This window comes from Plecotus auritus, assembly GCF_963455305.1.
Source record: "Plecotus auritus genome assembly, chromosome: 4".
Classification (NCBI taxonomy): domain Eukaryota; kingdom Metazoa; phylum Chordata; class Mammalia; order Chiroptera; family Vespertilionidae; genus Plecotus; species Plecotus auritus.
Window position 1 is genome coordinate 178,488,326 of NC_137775.1, and position 16,923 is coordinate 178,505,248.

At 47.1% G+C, this 16,923-nt stretch overlaps 1 long non-coding RNA gene and 1 pseudogene across 2 annotated transcripts; one reads left to right on the forward strand and one right to left on the reverse strand.

Moving 5' to 3' along the window:
- The first annotated feature begins 142 nt into the window (after window positions 1-142).
- Window positions 143-3,263, forward strand: LOC308246218. The gene is made up of 3 exons (XR_013960377.1): window positions 143-241; window positions 2,171-2,204; window positions 2,639-3,263. It is a non-coding gene; the product is annotated as an uncharacterized lncRNA (long non-coding RNA).
- A 2,991-nt stretch (window positions 3,264-6,254) lies between these two features.
- LOC308246887 (ferroportin-like) lies at window positions 6,255-16,365 on the reverse strand (annotated as a pseudogene). Its single transcript has 9 exons — window positions 16,272-16,365; window positions 16,004-16,071; window positions 14,877-15,029; window positions 13,834-13,945; window positions 13,262-13,388; window positions 11,181-11,368; window positions 8,758-8,881; window positions 6,942-7,096; window positions 6,255-6,404 (listed from the first exon to the last, which is right to left on the reverse strand). The product of its transcript is annotated as a ferroportin-like (transcript).
- Window positions 16,366-16,923: the final 558 nt, after the last annotated feature.

Genomic DNA, 16,923 nt, shown 5'->3' on the forward strand with positions numbered 1-16,923 from the left:
TGGGCTGGGGCTGGGGGACTTTCCCCAGGCCGCCGGCAGGGGGCACGCGAGGCCTCCGGGGGGTGGGGGTGGGGGGACGCGGGGAGGGAGCTGGGCGGGTGCTGGGTGGGGGCGGATGCTGGGCCGGGAGGGGCACTGGGGCAACTTTTTGGTTGGCTGCCTCCGGGTGCTGACAGCCCAGGCCCCTTTTAAACTTGGTTTCTCTGGCGCCCTCCCCTTTCGGCCGCGGCGCGCGACTTGGGTAAGTGGGTCCCGACTGGTTCGACGCCGGAGCGGCCACGTGGCCGGGGGTCTCCCCAGTGACCCTAAGGGTGCCCTTGTTGTCCCGGGCCTGCCCCGTCTGTGCCGCCAAGATCGGGGTTGTGCCCCAGCTCGGCGACCCCTCGGGAGAGGCGCTGCCAGCTCCGGGGATGGAGCCCACAGGGAGCCTCCCTGATAGGCCTGCCTGGGTAGGGACCCCATCGCGGTGCTGGGAACGCTCCCTCCCCGGGACGCACCCTCGGGTCCCCCTTCCCCAGTGCCCGGGAGCCTGGCACCTCTCGCGCCTGTGGTCCCGACGCCCCAGGGATCGGACCACAGGGAGCTTAGCTTCCTCAGAACGTCATTTCGTGGGAAGTTTAGCATTTCGAGGATTAGCCTGCCCCGGGCGGAGGCGCAGAGGCCGGGGCGGTGTCCTGGTTCGGGGCGCCCCGCGCGCCCCCGCTGCCCAGGGTTCTGATGACCGGGCGTAGCCAGTTTAGGAAGCGGCTGCGATCCGGGTCTGGAACGCGCTAAGTTTCCGTGCGGGGCAGGGCGGTGACGGCGTTGGCAACCCACGGGGGTAGTTTCGCCCACCCTCTCCCGCCACAGTTGGCCTTGCGTTGCCAGGGAGGCTGGGCTTTTCTAAAGGTCCAGGGGTGAGTCCCGCGGGAGCCGGTAACATTTGCAGCGTGGGAGGCCAGTCTGGGGGGAACATCTGAACCGCCGGTTCCACCAGGGTCAACACCAGGGCTGCCCCGGGAAAGGTTTGTCTCCAGGAAGCACTAAGTTTGGGGCAGGCGCTCTTGAGCTCAGCGGGCACATGAAGGGTTCGTTACCCCGTCCACATTGCTGCAGAAAGTTAGTATCCGAGTTGACAGATCTAAAGTCAGAGCTCAGTGAGTGAGTGAAGGAATCCTGGTAGCCCTCAGAGATACTACCTAGCAATCTTCGTTAGAAATGTGAGGCTCGGGTGGTGTAGGCGTTGGCCTCAGCTGTGAACGGTCCTTTTACTGATGAGGCAACCCAAGAGGACGTCTATTTTTATCGTGCTTTCAAAGAGGGAAATAGTGCGGTGCAGGCTGTGTTGTAAGCACATGGACGTTTGCTGCCCCAGCGCCCCAGTCTGGGGAGGAGCACCACCTCCCCGGGAAATGCCACGGCCAGGCTTTTACAGTTGCCTTCGGTGTGGAGCCAAACTGTTTAAACAAGTCCATCTGAGAAAGACATGCACCGAGAGCCAGGCCGCGTGCGTCTATTTAAGGGTTGTGGAAGCTGAGCAAGGGCTTTGGCTCTGGGCAAACGAGTGGCTGGCTTCCTTTGGTTTTAAAACCCATTAAAGCTTTGTTTGTTTTTGAATATATTTTTATTGCTTTCAGAGAGGAAGGGAGAGGGGGAGAGAGAGAGAAAAATCAATGATGAGAGAGAATCATTGATCCAGCTGCCTTCTGCACACCGCCCACTGGGGGATCCGAGCCTGCAACTGGGCATGTGCCCTTGACCAGGAATCGAACCTGGGACCCTTCAGCCGCAGGCCGACGCTCTATCCACTGAGCCAAACCGGCTATGGAGCTTTTTTTTTTTTTTTTCTAGGCAGATAACTGTTGCCAGTAATGGTTTTTTTTTCTAAAATTATTATTCCATGCTATGAAACTGGAAAAGTGGTGGCTGCTGACATTCTGTTAAATGGATTTCCAGAGTACAGGAATGTATTTCACTATTCATTTTACTCCTCTCACTGGAAATCTAGGTGATTCCCAAGTGTCAGGAAATTTGGAGATTGTCCCTTTTTAAAAATAGGGATTCTATTCAACAGTAGCTCTTTATTCCATCACAGTGTGCTAGTAGATGGTCACAATGAAAGACATTCTTGACCAAAACAAAAAGTCACCACGTGATATTCTTAACGTTATTCTTTTTACTTTCCTACCAGGCTCAGTCCAGCTCAAGATGCTGACAAACTTCAGGTAAATGGAGAGAATTGGATTAAGTTATGATTAAATAGTCGAGCAGAATTCTTGGCCAATGATGAGAACTCTAATCTGATGGGATATGCCCCTGCTCTGATGGGTTAAAGGATTTACCTGAGGCCAACCTGGTAGGAATTTATTAAATGCTGTCACATCCCTCCCCACTTTAAAAAGGATGTTTAACTGATGGACATTTAATCTTTAAAAATGTTTTTCCAATGGTGACTATTCTGAGATTGAAAAAAGGTGGAGATGAATTGTTAGCATTATTAACATAGGATTTGGAGTTTTAAAATGTGGTTTTTAAGTCAAACATGACAGTCTGAGTGGGGAGTTCTATGATCTATGGAGTTTGGTAAGCTGTTTTCTTAATGTCATGTCTTATCTAGTAATTGCTGATCTAATTACCTCCGGTGGCACTTTTCTTACAGGGCTGGTGCTGCTGGGGAGACAGAATTGTGCTGGAAAGAAGCTTTTCAAGTAGATAAGGTGTATCTGAACAGGTGATGGTGGATATATGCAACACAGAGGCTTTTGCTTTCTTTGTCCCTTTCACGCTAACAGCGGGGGTGAATTCTGGGGGTGGGGGGCAGATTTCTGTTAGAGCATGTATCTGCCCCATAGCGAATTCCCATAGAATTCAACTCCATTATTCCAGTTTTTGTTCCACAGCCCCGAATCCTGCTTGGCACAGTAACCAGACTGGGTATGCTATACTTATCTTAAGGCAGTTTTGTCCACTGTGCTTCAATTTACAAGTTATTTTAAATCCCATTCTTTTGACTGTAAAGATTTTTTGTTACCAAGTATCCTTTTAAAATCCTGGTTTTATATGCTTACAGATTTTTCTAAAGTGCTGTACACAGAACACTTTAATGATTAAATGTGACCCTTTTGACAAAACAGATAGATGGATTCCTAGGGGTGGGGAGGGGCCTGGGCGGTTTGAGGAGCTGTTTGACATCTTGATTACGCTGGTTATTATGCAGTGGTCTGATCTAGGATGAGTTTAACTGAATGTAAATTGTTCCAATAAACATGACTCTGAAAACTTACCCTTTCTGGCATCTTAATGACATTTCCAGTGAAGTCTCTGGGAAGATAGTCCTGGGTCAGCACTTGAGTGACTTCCTGAGATGTTAAAAGTGGTAAACACATCAAAACCACTTTGGAGTATGAATCACATAAGTGACTCATGTACACAATAAATACCTGAGAAACAGGACCGAGAGGTGTATGTTGGCTCACTTATCAAGGATATACAATTTCTGTTTATGGATGTTTCAGGCAATACTTCCTCGTCTTAATAGTTGCATTTTAAATCTCACCTGTGATGTGGCCCTTCTCCCTCAGTCTCTTAACAATCTGTTCTAGTGGCCACATGGTAGCAGAAAATGGAGTGGAAATTATTTTACCTGTAATAGTCTTGCTTTCCACATTGGCAATTTTCCCTTCGGAAAAAATGTTGCGTGCTCTTGGCCAGTACTGGCTAGCCAGGGAATTAGGAAATGAACAGAGGTGCTGCTAAGTAATCTGGCGTGGGTTGATCTCGAAGCTTAATGGATAAGCAAGCCACATGGTTTAGTCCTGGGAGAATCAGTCTGAACTCGCCCTTTTTCTCTTGGGATATTCAAAGATGCTTTTAAAAGGAGGGATGGGCCATGAACTGGTTGTGAGCCATAGCTCCAGTAAGTAGCTCTAACCTGCAGAGCTGTTGAGGCCTACCCCGGGACTAAGGGTGCTTCCAGCAGCTGCATTGTGCCATCTCACCAGTAGGAGCAAGCAGTGCCCTTCAGATGTCCTCTTAGGGTTCCAGGTTTGGTACATCCCCTGCTCCATCTCAGAAACAGTTGCCCTGTGCCTTGGTTATGTAGCCTAGCATCACCAAAGAAATCGGGAGGAGTGGAGCCATTCCCACATGTGTTCTGCAGTCAGCTTGCCCTCTGGCATAGCACATGCCTGCGTGTTAGCAGAGCAAAAGCAGGAGTGGGAAGATGCCAGCATGACTATTACAGGTCCAGGCTGCTCCTTTGTGCTCGAGGGCCCTGAGAAATGAAGCGAATTGACTTGAATGAAATGTTTTCAAAGAGGATTTATTAATTCAAGGGGAGAGGCTTGGGCATGAAAAGACTACAAAAGAAAATGGGATTGAAATACAGTGTTATGCTAATGGTTATGGTTTTGCTAAAAATGTGAACTCCAGTCACTAATCTCTTACCCAGTATTACAGTTACACTGCTGCTATGCCAGTTCAGGTACACATGTTGCGTTAATCTGATTTCAAGAAGGGGCATACCCTGTTTCTGAGGGCCTGAGAACAAGTAGTACTTTTTTTTTTTTTTTTTAATATAATTGATTTTTTACATAGAGGGAGAAGGAGAGTTAGAAACATCGATGAGAGAAACATCGATCAGCTGCCTCCTACACACCCCCTATTGGGGATGTGTCCGCAACCAAGATACATGCCCTTGACCGGAATCAAACCTGGGACCCTTGAGTCTGCAGGCGGACGCTCTATCTACTGAGTCAAACCGGTTAGGGCGAGAACAAGTAGTTCTTGTTTCTTAAAAGCAAGCAAATCTTTGTAGTTCAAGTGACTATTCCAAATGAAGGTATGTTCTTTGAGATTCCTGAATCCCTAAAACATTTATTTATTTGATTTTTTTTTTTTTTTTTTTTTTTTTTTTTACAGAGAGGAAGGGAGAGGGATAGAGAGTTAGAAACATCGATGAGAGAGAAACATCGATCAGCTGCCTCCTGCACACCCCCTACTGGGGATGTGCCAGCAACCAAGGTACATGCCCTTGACCGGAATCGAACCTGGTACCCTTCAGTCTGCAGGCCGACGCTCTATCCACTGAGCCAAACCGGTTAGGGCTCCCTAAAACATTTATATGATTTGGGAAATATTTGCTGTTTTCCCTGTGTGTTAAGTTCTGTGATAGAGGACTCCTGACTTGATGGAGATTGCGAAATGTGACTTAACCACATCACTATGTAAGATGAAGCTGATTAGAAGACTTCTGTTGTAAGGAATAATTTCACTTAGTAATAATTTCTGAATCAATAACTGAAAGACTCAACTGTTAGAACAAACTGAAGCGACTATTATAGCTATTTACACAACACCAATATATTTCCAGGATAACTTGAGATGGCTTAAACAGATAGCAAACAATAAAATAATTGGAAGAGGGAGTAAGCTTGGCAAGGAGAGAACAGGATTGTGTAAAACAAGCCATTTGACCTTGTGCTTTTGGCTCTGGGAGCCAGAGAAGAGAGCCAGTTTGGCAGATTTGCCATTGAGCACTTGAAGCTTTAAATGGAAGGGGCAGGGCCATCTGCATTCCAGGCTCCTTAGAACCCAAATGAGAAGATGCCTTCTCCCCCTTCATGATCTCTAATACCTTGAAGGAAGAAGTAGAACAGAGAAGACTGTCCAGATAATGAAACGGGATCTAGAGATAGTGGAGACATGCTTTTTGACTCTAGAGTCCGGTCAGTTGCTGAGTGAGCCCTGAGGCTGGACCTACTCTGCTGATGGTCAAGCCAGAGTCTGGGATAAATAACACCTCTTGAGAGCAAGGCCATGTTGAGATTGTGTGAACAGATAAACAGCCAGCGATGAGTCTGAAAGGCTCGTTGTTGTTTTGTACTCATAAAGGGCTGCCTTTCCAAAATTCACTTTGTATTCATAAACTGAAAAGTTCCGATTGCCATGTGTTGTGATTGTGATAAAGGGATTTAGCACAATCTGGGACTATGCAGCCATGACTAGAAGACCCCTTAAGTGGAGTTTATCTGTACTGCAAGGGGCCAGTTGTCTTGTGGTCCCTCCACCTCTACTCCCCAAATGTGACTTTCCCACATGCAGAAAGGTGCTCTGCACGAAGGCCTGTGTCCTCGCTTCCATATCAGCATTTACAGAACAGCAGCTCATGACTTCAAGTGAAGAGCTACAGGGATTTTCTTCCAGGCTCCTCAAACGCTAGTTTTCGTGTTGACTGTTTATAAGTGGCCAGAAACTCAGAATTAGCTCCTCGCAAACTAGTGTTTTTCTTCATCAGAACTGGTCAAACGGGAGGTCTTGGCTTGACGGCTAAGGCGAAGCTTGGCCAGGTCCCCTGTCCTGGCCCGAATCCAGAAACCACCCAAACGTTCTACTTCGACAAGTAGCTTCCATGCTCGTGCGGGGCACTGGGCACATCAGAGGCATGTTCCCAAACCAGCTGTAGAACATGAACCCACACCCAAGGAACTGGGACCAAGCTCCACCGCTCTGGTTTTAACATTGACCAGAAGCTTCTAATTTTAGAACCCAAAGAACAATAAAAACCTGGAAACATTGAGTCGTGTTGGCAAAATTAAACCCTTCAGGTTGTGTGCTTGAATCTGAGTTCAGTTAATGGGCACGCGGTGAGTCAGACCCTGTACAAGTCCTGGCTAGTGTCCATCACTGCAAATATGCACTGAATACAGTCGATGTTATTGGCTAAAGGTGACCGGAGACACACTTGCTCGCCAGGGTAGCAAGAGGACAAGGCAGGGCCCAGGAGCAGTGCAGGGAAATCACCGGAAACAAAGACGGGGCCAGTGTTCCTGGAGCGCTGAGCAGTCAGAGAGGCTGCCTGCCTCTCAGTTTGAAGCATCTTTCCTCTCTGTCTGCTGAGTGGGGGCATTTTTAATCTTGCACTTCCTTGTGTAAAGAAACTACATCACATGCCCTGTGGTTACACAGTGTGGAGATGAAGACCGCGAGGCCAGCATGACAACATGGATGAGGCCCATGAGGTAGTTCAGGGAGCACTGCACGCCGTTCTCAGCTCCTCGCTCCATTTCTGGAATGTTCTCTTGAAGATGAGTCACAGTGAGGTCAAAGGACCAGAGACCTGCAGGGCAGCAGCAATTGGGACAAAATAGATGTGAATAGGCGGCAGAGACTTAGTGAGAATGCCAGCCTTTGCACTGTACTGTCTACATGCACTTTTCTGTTGCTCAGTTTCCTCATCTGCGATATGGGAATATTTAAGAGCACTGTCTCGCTGGAGGATTACATGATAGAAGATTGCGGAGAGTGTAGCGTGGCCATCTGCATATGTAGTTACTGTCTTAATTTGTGGTATTATAATTATCTTTGTGAATCACCATTACCACCATCGTCACTAAGTAACAAAAACTTCATTGTGGATGTATTTATACCTTCCAGTTCATTTCAAACATGTTTAGGAAACAGAGCGAAGTTTTGAGTTTCCAATCCAGTTCCATTTCCAGAGTTTTCCTCTTCACTCCTGGTTTAGCAGATAAGGAATTGGCCTCCTCGCTCCCTCTACCTCACAACTTCAACACACGAAGGCTAAGTTTGATTACACTCCAGAGGCAGCCTCAGGACCTGCCACACAGACACCAACTAGGGCAGTAGCCAACCGTGCTGATGACAATGTTGCCCTGGAGTGACAGCATCTTCCCCGGGATTCTGGTGCCTGCTGCATGGGCACCGGCTCCCAGCTGCTGCCTGGGTGGTTTACCAGCCAGCTGGCCTTCTGAATTCCTATGGTCTAGCTCTGGTCCTTCAGAATCCTCTTCTACCCTCTGTCCTGATCCCTGGATTAAACTCTGAACTCAAGAATTATGTGGAGCTCGGCCAGTGTGGCTCAGTGGTTGAGCACTGACCTACGCACCAGGAGGTCACAGTTCAATTACCAGCCAGGGCACATGCCCAGGAACCAGGCTCGATCCCTAATAGGGGGCGTGTAGGAGGCAGCCAATCAATGGTTCTCCCTCATCATGTTTCTATCTCCCTCTCCCTTTCTCTCTCTGAAAATCAATAAAATTAGAAGAAAGAAAGAAATATGGGGAGCAAATATGCCATGTCCTCCCAAGTCTGCCTTTGCAGCACTGGCCACGCTTGCTGTCCTAGAGGGCTGCCCTGTCACCCTGCTGCCTGGTCAGGCCACACGTCCTTCTGGGCTGTCCTGACACCCTGGCACGTCCACTACGTCTCTCAGGGCTTGGCCTGCCAAAGGCCTCGCCCCACACTGCACTCTGACCTGGAGCGCGTCTGTAAACCCCATGCCTGGTCCTGAGCACGCAGTGCTTCCAGAGTTAGGAGTATTCGGAACCGGCTGCAGCAGAACAATGCAAAGCGCTCAGAGAACTGAGGGCTAATTATGCAGTGACAGAATTATTTCTAAATCAGGGGCACTAAGAGTTACAGCTCTTAGATTCTGGAAAGCAACGTGACTTATGGGCAATGTGCCCAACTGTTTTGTAGCCAAAGTTCTGTGACTTAGTTTCCATCAGAAGGAAACCAGTATTTACTGAGCAAATGCCTAGAATGAGTCCTGTGCTCGGGGATACCTGGTGGATACCAAGGCAGGCCACAGGCTACTGGTCCAGGTGAGGGGACAGGAGTCACAGCCACCGGGCCTGGCGTGCTAACCACACAGACAAGGGCACGATGCACCCCGGGCACTGGTGCTTTCCACATGTATGATTTCAGCAGCTCACCCCCAACCCCAAGGTCATTTGTAATTCGAATTGTAAATGGCACCTCGCTGGCACTGGGTGTGTGGGAGCCACTCGGCATCTGTTTCACTCAGCTCTGTGGTTCTCTCTGTCTCCCTGCGCACCCCACACTCCACCCTTACACAGCAATGCTTGTGAAAACGCCGAACCTGTAGCCAAAACATAAGAAATGGTGATGACTAAAGATGAGCGTTAATGTTCATGTTTAACAAGTAGCCCCTGCAGACCACACTGCCCACAGGAATTATTTAGTGCATCACCAGGACCTCCCTGACAGGTAGGCACCATCACTACTATCCCATCCCACCGAGAAGGAACCAGGGCACGGAGAGCTTAGGTACCTCGCCAGCATCAGCAGGCATTGCCTGGCTCCACGTCCGGAGCTGTCTCCCTCTCGAGCGTCCAGGGTGTCCTGTGCCTCTGGATCCTTTCCAAGGGTCAGCAACAAAAAAACAAACAAACAAACAAACAAACAAAAACAAACAACCCACTATTGCAATAGAGAAAAGTCTGAAGTTCTCTCATACTGAATGCTTTTCCCGGATGCAGGCATTGATGATGAAATCTCACATTTTCCAAATGTGATCATTTCCTTTGTGTCAGGGAGACAAGAGTCACTGGTGGACTTATTTTTCTTCCTTTTGAACTAAATATTTGATTGTCATAATATAATGTGAATTGCATAAATCTTAAATGGCTAATCTGTTCTCAGTTGTTCATACAATTAAGAGCTGGAAGTGCAAGCCAGATACCTCAATAGAGATAATCCTCCCACTTAAAATAATTTCGAGGTTAGGCAAACTCCATATGAAAGTACAGGTTTCTAACTCAGCTATTTGGGATTAAGAATACAGTTTCTGCCCTAGCCAGTTTGTCTCAGCTGATAGAGTGTCAGCCCTCATACTGAAGGGTCCCAGGTTCGATTCCAGTCAAGGGGATGTACCTTGGTTGCGGGCTCATATTCCCTCCATGTACAGGAGACAACCAACCAATATCTCTCTCTCACATCAATGTTTCTCTCTCTGTTTCTCTCCCTCTCCCTTCCACTCTAAAATTTCTTACGCATCCGTATTATATCAGAGAAATAAGGTTCCCAGGTCAACCCATGGTTTTATAACCTCTTAAATTGGGCCTACAAAACTTGCATTTTCCTTCCCAATATTCCAAAGCTCCTGTGGACTAAGGGGCTCTGGTCTCCATGGAGAAATCAGAAACGTATCACCCAACCCCATGCTCTCACCACTGTGGCCCCAGAGGTGGGAAGGTGAAGCTCCGAGTCCCCAGAGGGAAGGGGCTTGCTGGTGCCTGGTGCCTGGAGCAGGGGTGAGGCATGCGGAGCAGTGCACAGGATGCTTGCTGAATGAGTGAGGAAGACATCCTTGGTTTTTGATCCACTCCTTCCACCACCACCACCACCACATTTCCCACTCCATGCATTTCTTTTTTTTTAAATTGATGAGAGAAAATCATTGATGGCTGCCTCTTGCACACCCCCTACTGGAGATTGAGCCCACAACCCAGGCATGTGCCCTTGACTAGAATCGAACCTGGGATCCTTCAGTCCACAGGCCAATGCTCTATCCACTGAGCCAAGCCGGCTAGGGCCAAATTTTTAGGTTTTTTAAAGAATCCATCAGTGGCTTCCCAAGGGTCTATTTCCCCTCAAATAAAATCCAAATAAATTTTATGTCCGTGCCCTGCCCAAACACCCTCAGCTCATTCCCACCCCCATCTGCTTCTTTATTGGACAAGTCCTGTGAGCGCCAATGGCTTCCTCTCCCGGGCACCAGCGTCTCTGCCAGAGGGCCTCTCTCCAGCCACAGGGACATAAGGGCAGGCTGAACGTGCACAGAGGTCAATGTCCCTGTGAACAACCTTCGACTGATGAGTGACAAGACTTGGAGAAACACCCATTTCCTCGGTCCCTGGTGGGAGAATTCGGAGGTATGCCCTCCAGGGGTCCTCAAACTTTTTAAACAGGGGGCCAGTTCACTGTCCCTCAGACCGTTGGAGGGCCGGACTACAGTTTTAAAAAAAAAACTATGAACAAATTCCTATGCGCACTGCGGGCCCGGGACGAGTCGGCTGCTAAGCAGGACAGGCAGCGGCACCCGGCGGGCTGGATAAATGTCCTCGGCGGCCCGCATGTGGCCCGCGGGCCGTAGTTTGAGGACGCCTGCCCTAGTCTCTGAGAGGGCCGCCATGGGGCTGCACCACCGTCAGTGGTAACACATACATCAATGCACCTTTTTTCACAAAAAAATTTTAATGTGTTTTTTCTCCAGTTGAGATTATGCTCAGACACAAGCACTGGAAAGAAGACACAGAGCACTGATATAAAGGAGAAAAAAAAGGACAAAAGCCGTCTCCGAGTTTCATTACCGTGAATGTCCACAGCCTCCTGTAGCCTTTCTAGGAAGGTCCCCCTGCTTGTGGCTGGGATTTTGCAGCCAGCTGGGGAACTCGCTGGTAAACCCTGGACAGAAACAGGAACTCTACAAGAAGTGAAACCAACTTCCATCCAAAAACGAAACCACCACCGATCACATGAGATGCCCATGGCAACACCTGGCCCACAGACAGGGGAGTAAATATATGGATCAACTGGTCCAGCCGCCGGACCGCCTCATTCATCCCTGTACGTGAGAGGGAGGAAACATTGTGAGCCATTGGATTTCCGTCCTTCCTCCTGGGAAGTAATGTCGTGCATTTGCTGGCTTTGCGACCCATGCACTGGGTGAACGACGGCGGAAACAAGAAAGATTCCTTTCAGTCTAACTGTAGATTCGTCAGTCACAGGATTTTCAACCTGGAAAAGGCCTTCAGGATCAGTTGTGGGAATCTGAACAATTAACAGATGGGTAAGCTGAGGACTGGAGACACTAGGTTTTGTGGAGCTCATTATTTCAACTCCTGTCTCCGCACTCTTTTCTATCACACCGTACTGTCTTAACAACTACGATAATATCAATAGACATTATTATGGCCAGCATGTTGACGGAATGGAGATAAAGGACAGAATTGGCTGAATACTTACTCTGCCAGGCACAGAGTTCTACGCCTCCTACATATATTTGTCTCACTTAATCCTCACAACTCAAAGAGGTTGATGGTGTCTCCCTTTTTTACAGGTTAGGAAATTGAGGCACAAAGAGATGAAGTTATTTGCTCAAGGTCACAGAGAAGGGAAAAGGAGGAGCTGAGGTTTAAACCCAGGCAGTCTGACTCCAAAGCTTTTCCTCTTGACTCTTCTACCATAATTGAAGACTATATTTACAAGATCATTTTAAAAATTATAAGGAAGCTCAAACCAGAACCTGTGCTTTATTTGAGGCTTCTTTAAGATGAATTACCAGAGACTAGGAAGATTTTCTTTTCCGCAGAGACCGAGGACACTTTCAACGCCACGTCACCGGCTCTTACCACAGAGCTGTTTTATTTTGGATGGTGTTATTTAAGCCACACTACAGCCAAAGAAGTGCAGTTTAAAAGAAAGCATGATTATAAGGGGCTTTGTAAGAAGTACATTTTAATAGACTCCCCCATAATAGCTTTCTTTATCTTGGCTCTCAACGCTCACGAACATTTTCCAGCGGAGGGGACCAACTGCACAAATGCAGGGCAGGCCACGCGCTCCAGCTTGAAGTTGGCAATATGACTACATGGCAGTGTGAATGATGCAAGTTTTATAAACGAAGAAAAAACAAAGAAGATGCCAGATTCCTCCATTTAGCTCCATTCCTGAAAAGAATTCTGCCTCTCACTGTCACACAAGTGAAGATCAACAGTCACATTTGGGGTTGAATTCGGGGGTGGGGGGTGGAAGCTTATCACTGGCCAGAATTTGAAAATGCTTTTAGTGCACTGCTTTTCTAGGTCTAAAATGGCCAAGGAACTTCCATGATGTATTTTGAGGGGCTTCGTTCCTCAAAGTACCATTTATATATCCCTTTGATAACAATGTCATCCCTTTCTTAAGTGCTTCCTATGTGCAAATATAGCGCCAACCCTAACTGGGCTGGCGGAAGGGGGAAGGGAGTGGTCCTTATTTCTCCCATTGTATAGATGAGGAAAGTAAAGTCTAGACAAGGTAAGTGACTCCCAGCTGGTACGAGCCATAGCTGGTTTTATTTTTTTTTTAATATATTTTATTGATTTTTTACAGAGAGGAAGGGAGACGGAGAGAGAGTTAGAAACATTGATGAGAGAGAAACATCAATCAGCTGCCTCCTGCACACCCCTTACTGGGGATGTGCCCGCAACCAAGGTACATGCCCTTGACTGGAATCGAACCTGGGACCCTTGAGTCCGCAGGCTGACGCTCTATCCACTGAGCCAAACCGGTTAGGGCCATAGCTGGTTTTAGCTGGATTCAAATCTAGGCCTGTATGACTCCTAGTACCCTCTCTTATAGGCTACTTCGCTGCCTCTCTCAGAGACCTGATTGGCTGGCTCATCAACCATGTTCCCTGAGCCAGGCCTACTTCTTGGCCCCGAGGACCCACGATGCCCAGGGCGGCACAGCTCACCAGCCAGCTGGCCTCTGTTGTCACCTGCGAGGCTCACAACCCAGTCCCTCTGGATGGTGATGGTCAGCACCGTGCTGGCCAGGTTTGCCAGAGCCGCCAGGGTAATCACAGCTACGTAGCAGGCCACCTACAGAAGGAGGGCAAAGCCAGCTTGGAACCCAAGAATGGACTTCCTCAGCCCACGTGGTACATACAGCTACTTATCTGACAGCCCGAGGACGAGCTAAACGAACACAAAAACCTTTGAGAGAAAGAGGTTCAATGTAGGTTTGGAGCCCAACGTTATTGCGTTGATTCTAAGCGCTTTCTTCTTCCCACCCCATCGGCACCAGATCCGATGCTAATTTGTACTTTGCAGACAGAGACTCTGCTGTTCTATTGACTTCATGTCTGTGGAATTTGGGCTCTGATTCACAAATTAGGGGTGAGGAGAACAGTGGCAAAGACTAGCCAGATCCAAAACCAGCGAGCAGGGCTGTGCAGGGCTGTGCAGATCTGACTCACTGACGGGCACTCAGGCCTCGCCTCCGACCTCCACTCTGGTGGAGTAAGCGGGACGTGGGGACACTCACAGCGACCCAGCCAGGCCAGGTCTGCGTCGTTCCCCCCTGTAGGAGAACACCAGCATCAGGACAACACAGCCAGCCACGGAGGCATTCTGAGTGAAGAGCGAGGCACGAGCAACTGCGGATGGAAACACTATTTACTCTTGGTTTTAAGATTCAGGTTGCAGCTACCTCAGTGTTTGATGCAGAGCAACTGCATTGGACCAAATTGCTGTGCCAACCACGTTCTTGCTTCTATCAGCAACTGCAGGCTTGAGCAAAAGGCACAGAGCAGGCTCATGGACTCACTGGAGGCAAAGCCTTTGCAACAAAAAGAGAAAAAAAAGCAGGGTTTTGCAAGTAAATGAAAACATGCTTTGAGAGAAAGATGTCATGAAAAGCAGGATATTAGAAAAGTGAAAGAACTTAAAATTTTCTACTGCTCTATCACTCGCTTCTCGAGTTGATTTGTGATTGAAGTTATCAATACGGCCTAAGAACCAATACTCCAGAGTCTAAATCAGTTAGCCTTCCGGAGGGTGTGGCTTCAGAGAATGCCTTTTTCCAAGCCTTCTCAGTGGACAGAAAACAATCAGGTTGACTAGTCATCAGAAGAGAAGGAAAATCGTGGAAAATTTTACATTCTCACTGGGGAAAGGAGGGTTGCAAAGATAGTAGAGCCAAAAGCTAAAAGGAGATCTACATTTGAACAAATAAGTCTCCAGATATTAATCCCTAGTCTAGACAGATTACTTGGTACAAAGGTATCTCTGACACCTAGAAATGGACTTTAAGAAAAATGACACGAGTATCTTGTACATAGGCAATACCAGAATTTTTTAAAAATCAGGAATTTGATACTAAAAATCTGCGATGGGAAAGAATCTAAACACTACTTTAAAATGTAGTACCAGAGAATGACACAAAGCTGAGTACGTCTATTTCCAGTTTTTAAAAGCTGTGCTCTGTTGCTATTATGTTCAGATCTGTATTTCATTTCACTAAATAAACCAAAAGAGTGAGATCATAATTCACCACATTATTGTATATGCCGTAGACAAGAGTATTACCTCTATTTCTTGGTTTCCTGTCAATCCAATCCCAATTAAGACCCCAAATATTAGTACATATCCAGCCATCACTAGACCAAACACTGTTGGTAGGAGAACATTGTGTCCATATGATTCTATCAGGAACACAGACACGGCAAAGTGCCTCGTCTTCTTGAAGAAGGCAAGTAAGAAAAAATTCAGAAATCCCTTATATGTTTGTAAATTAAGGAATACATTTCTAAATAATTCAGAGGTCAAACTGTCAATCATAATGGAAATTATAAAACATTTTTAGCAAAGCATATCAACACTTGTCAGATACAGCTAAAGTACTGCTTAAAGAGAAATTTATAGTCTTAAATATGTATATTAGAAGAGAAAGTCCGAATCCATATAGATAAGAGCTGAGGGTCTATACAGAGAAGTTAGAAAAGGAACAGCAAATTAAACCCAAAGGAAATAGAAGAAAAGCAATAATAACAGTAAGAGCAGAAATAAATGAACTAGAAAAATGAAGGTGCAATAGAAAGGCTTAATAAAGCCAAAATCTGACTCTTTCAGGAAACTAATAAAATAAATGGTGGTATATTATACAGTGAAATACTGTACAGCAACAGAAAGTATGAAACCAGAGCTGCAAAACAGGAATTACCAACACAATGTTGAGTAAAAGAAGCAAGACAATAGAATATGTAAGTTAGGACTTCATTTCTAGAAAGCTAATACCAAACTTGGACTAAATGAAACTAAACTAAATTATATCATTCAGGGATGCCTACCCCACTGTAAAGAAAAGCGAGGATGTGGATGCCATAAGAGTGAGGCTCATGGCACCTCGCCTTTGCTGAGGAAGGGTGTGATGGAGAAAGGGGTCCATGAGGGACTTCCTGGGGTGCTGGCTACATCCTAGTTTCTGACTGGAGTAGTGGTTGTGGGGTATTCACTTTAGAATTGTTGGTTATAACTGTTTCTTATACATATTTGTTTTATGCGCTTTTTTTTCTATTTGTGCTATAATTGGTAATTCAAAAGCACTTCTAACAAAAATACACACACATTTTGCATCCATTATTTTGAGACATTCTAATTGTCTATTACACTTCTAACCATCCAAAATACATCACTTTCATTTTGATTCATCTTACCCATATGGACAAGGCACAGCTAACATAAATCAAAAATCTTGGGCTCATGAGGTAGATCAAAGTTGCTCCTAAAACACATATATACAAATGATAAATGTTACTAAATAGTAGAAGTATATATATAAAGCAAAATTTGCCAGATTACTCAGAGAAAGTACAATCCTTTTAAGAGGCTTTCTGGAACCCAAAAGGCAGAATAAGACACGGAGGAAGACATCAAAGTTGGACATACCATCTCCTGACCCAGGAGCACTACCCAGCCTCCTACCCCAGAGCTGGAAGACCAGTGTCTTGGGTCCTTCACACCTATAGAGGTCACCAACCCTGTGACCCCTCTCCAGGAGCGCCTCATCCTTTACCATCTCAGTAATGCCTGAGGCATCAGGGCTGTGCAGTCTGCCTCACACCCTAGCACTGGACAGTTCTTCCAGAGGCAGGCACTGCACTGGGGAGCAGGGTGTCTGGCTGGCATCACAGCCTGAGCTGGGCCAGCTCCCCCTCTCTCCGCCCCCGCCCCCCCCCCGCCCCCCCCCCCCCCCCCCCCGGCTCTCAGTTGGTATCAAGAACTTCTTGGGAGCTGGCCTCTCACATCAGGAATTCCCTGGAATGTTTCCCAATCTTCCATCTGGACTAGCCAGGGGAGAGGATCTGGCCAGGGGTATATTACCCCCTCTCCGCCCCCAAGTCCCCAGCTGATCTCACTTCAAAGTCACTCACTAACTTTATAGGCTACACTCCTTCCCCCATTGCATTTTTTATAATAATAACTTCCCCATTATCCTGACTTCTCTTCTGAAATCTTTCTCGCTGTTGTGCTGAGCTGATGGCCTTGTTTCCTGTGTCGCTAAAGAAGTGGAGAGGATTTTTTTGAGTTCCCATCATAGATAGCACCTGCCTACCTGCCCACACCTATGTTCTGC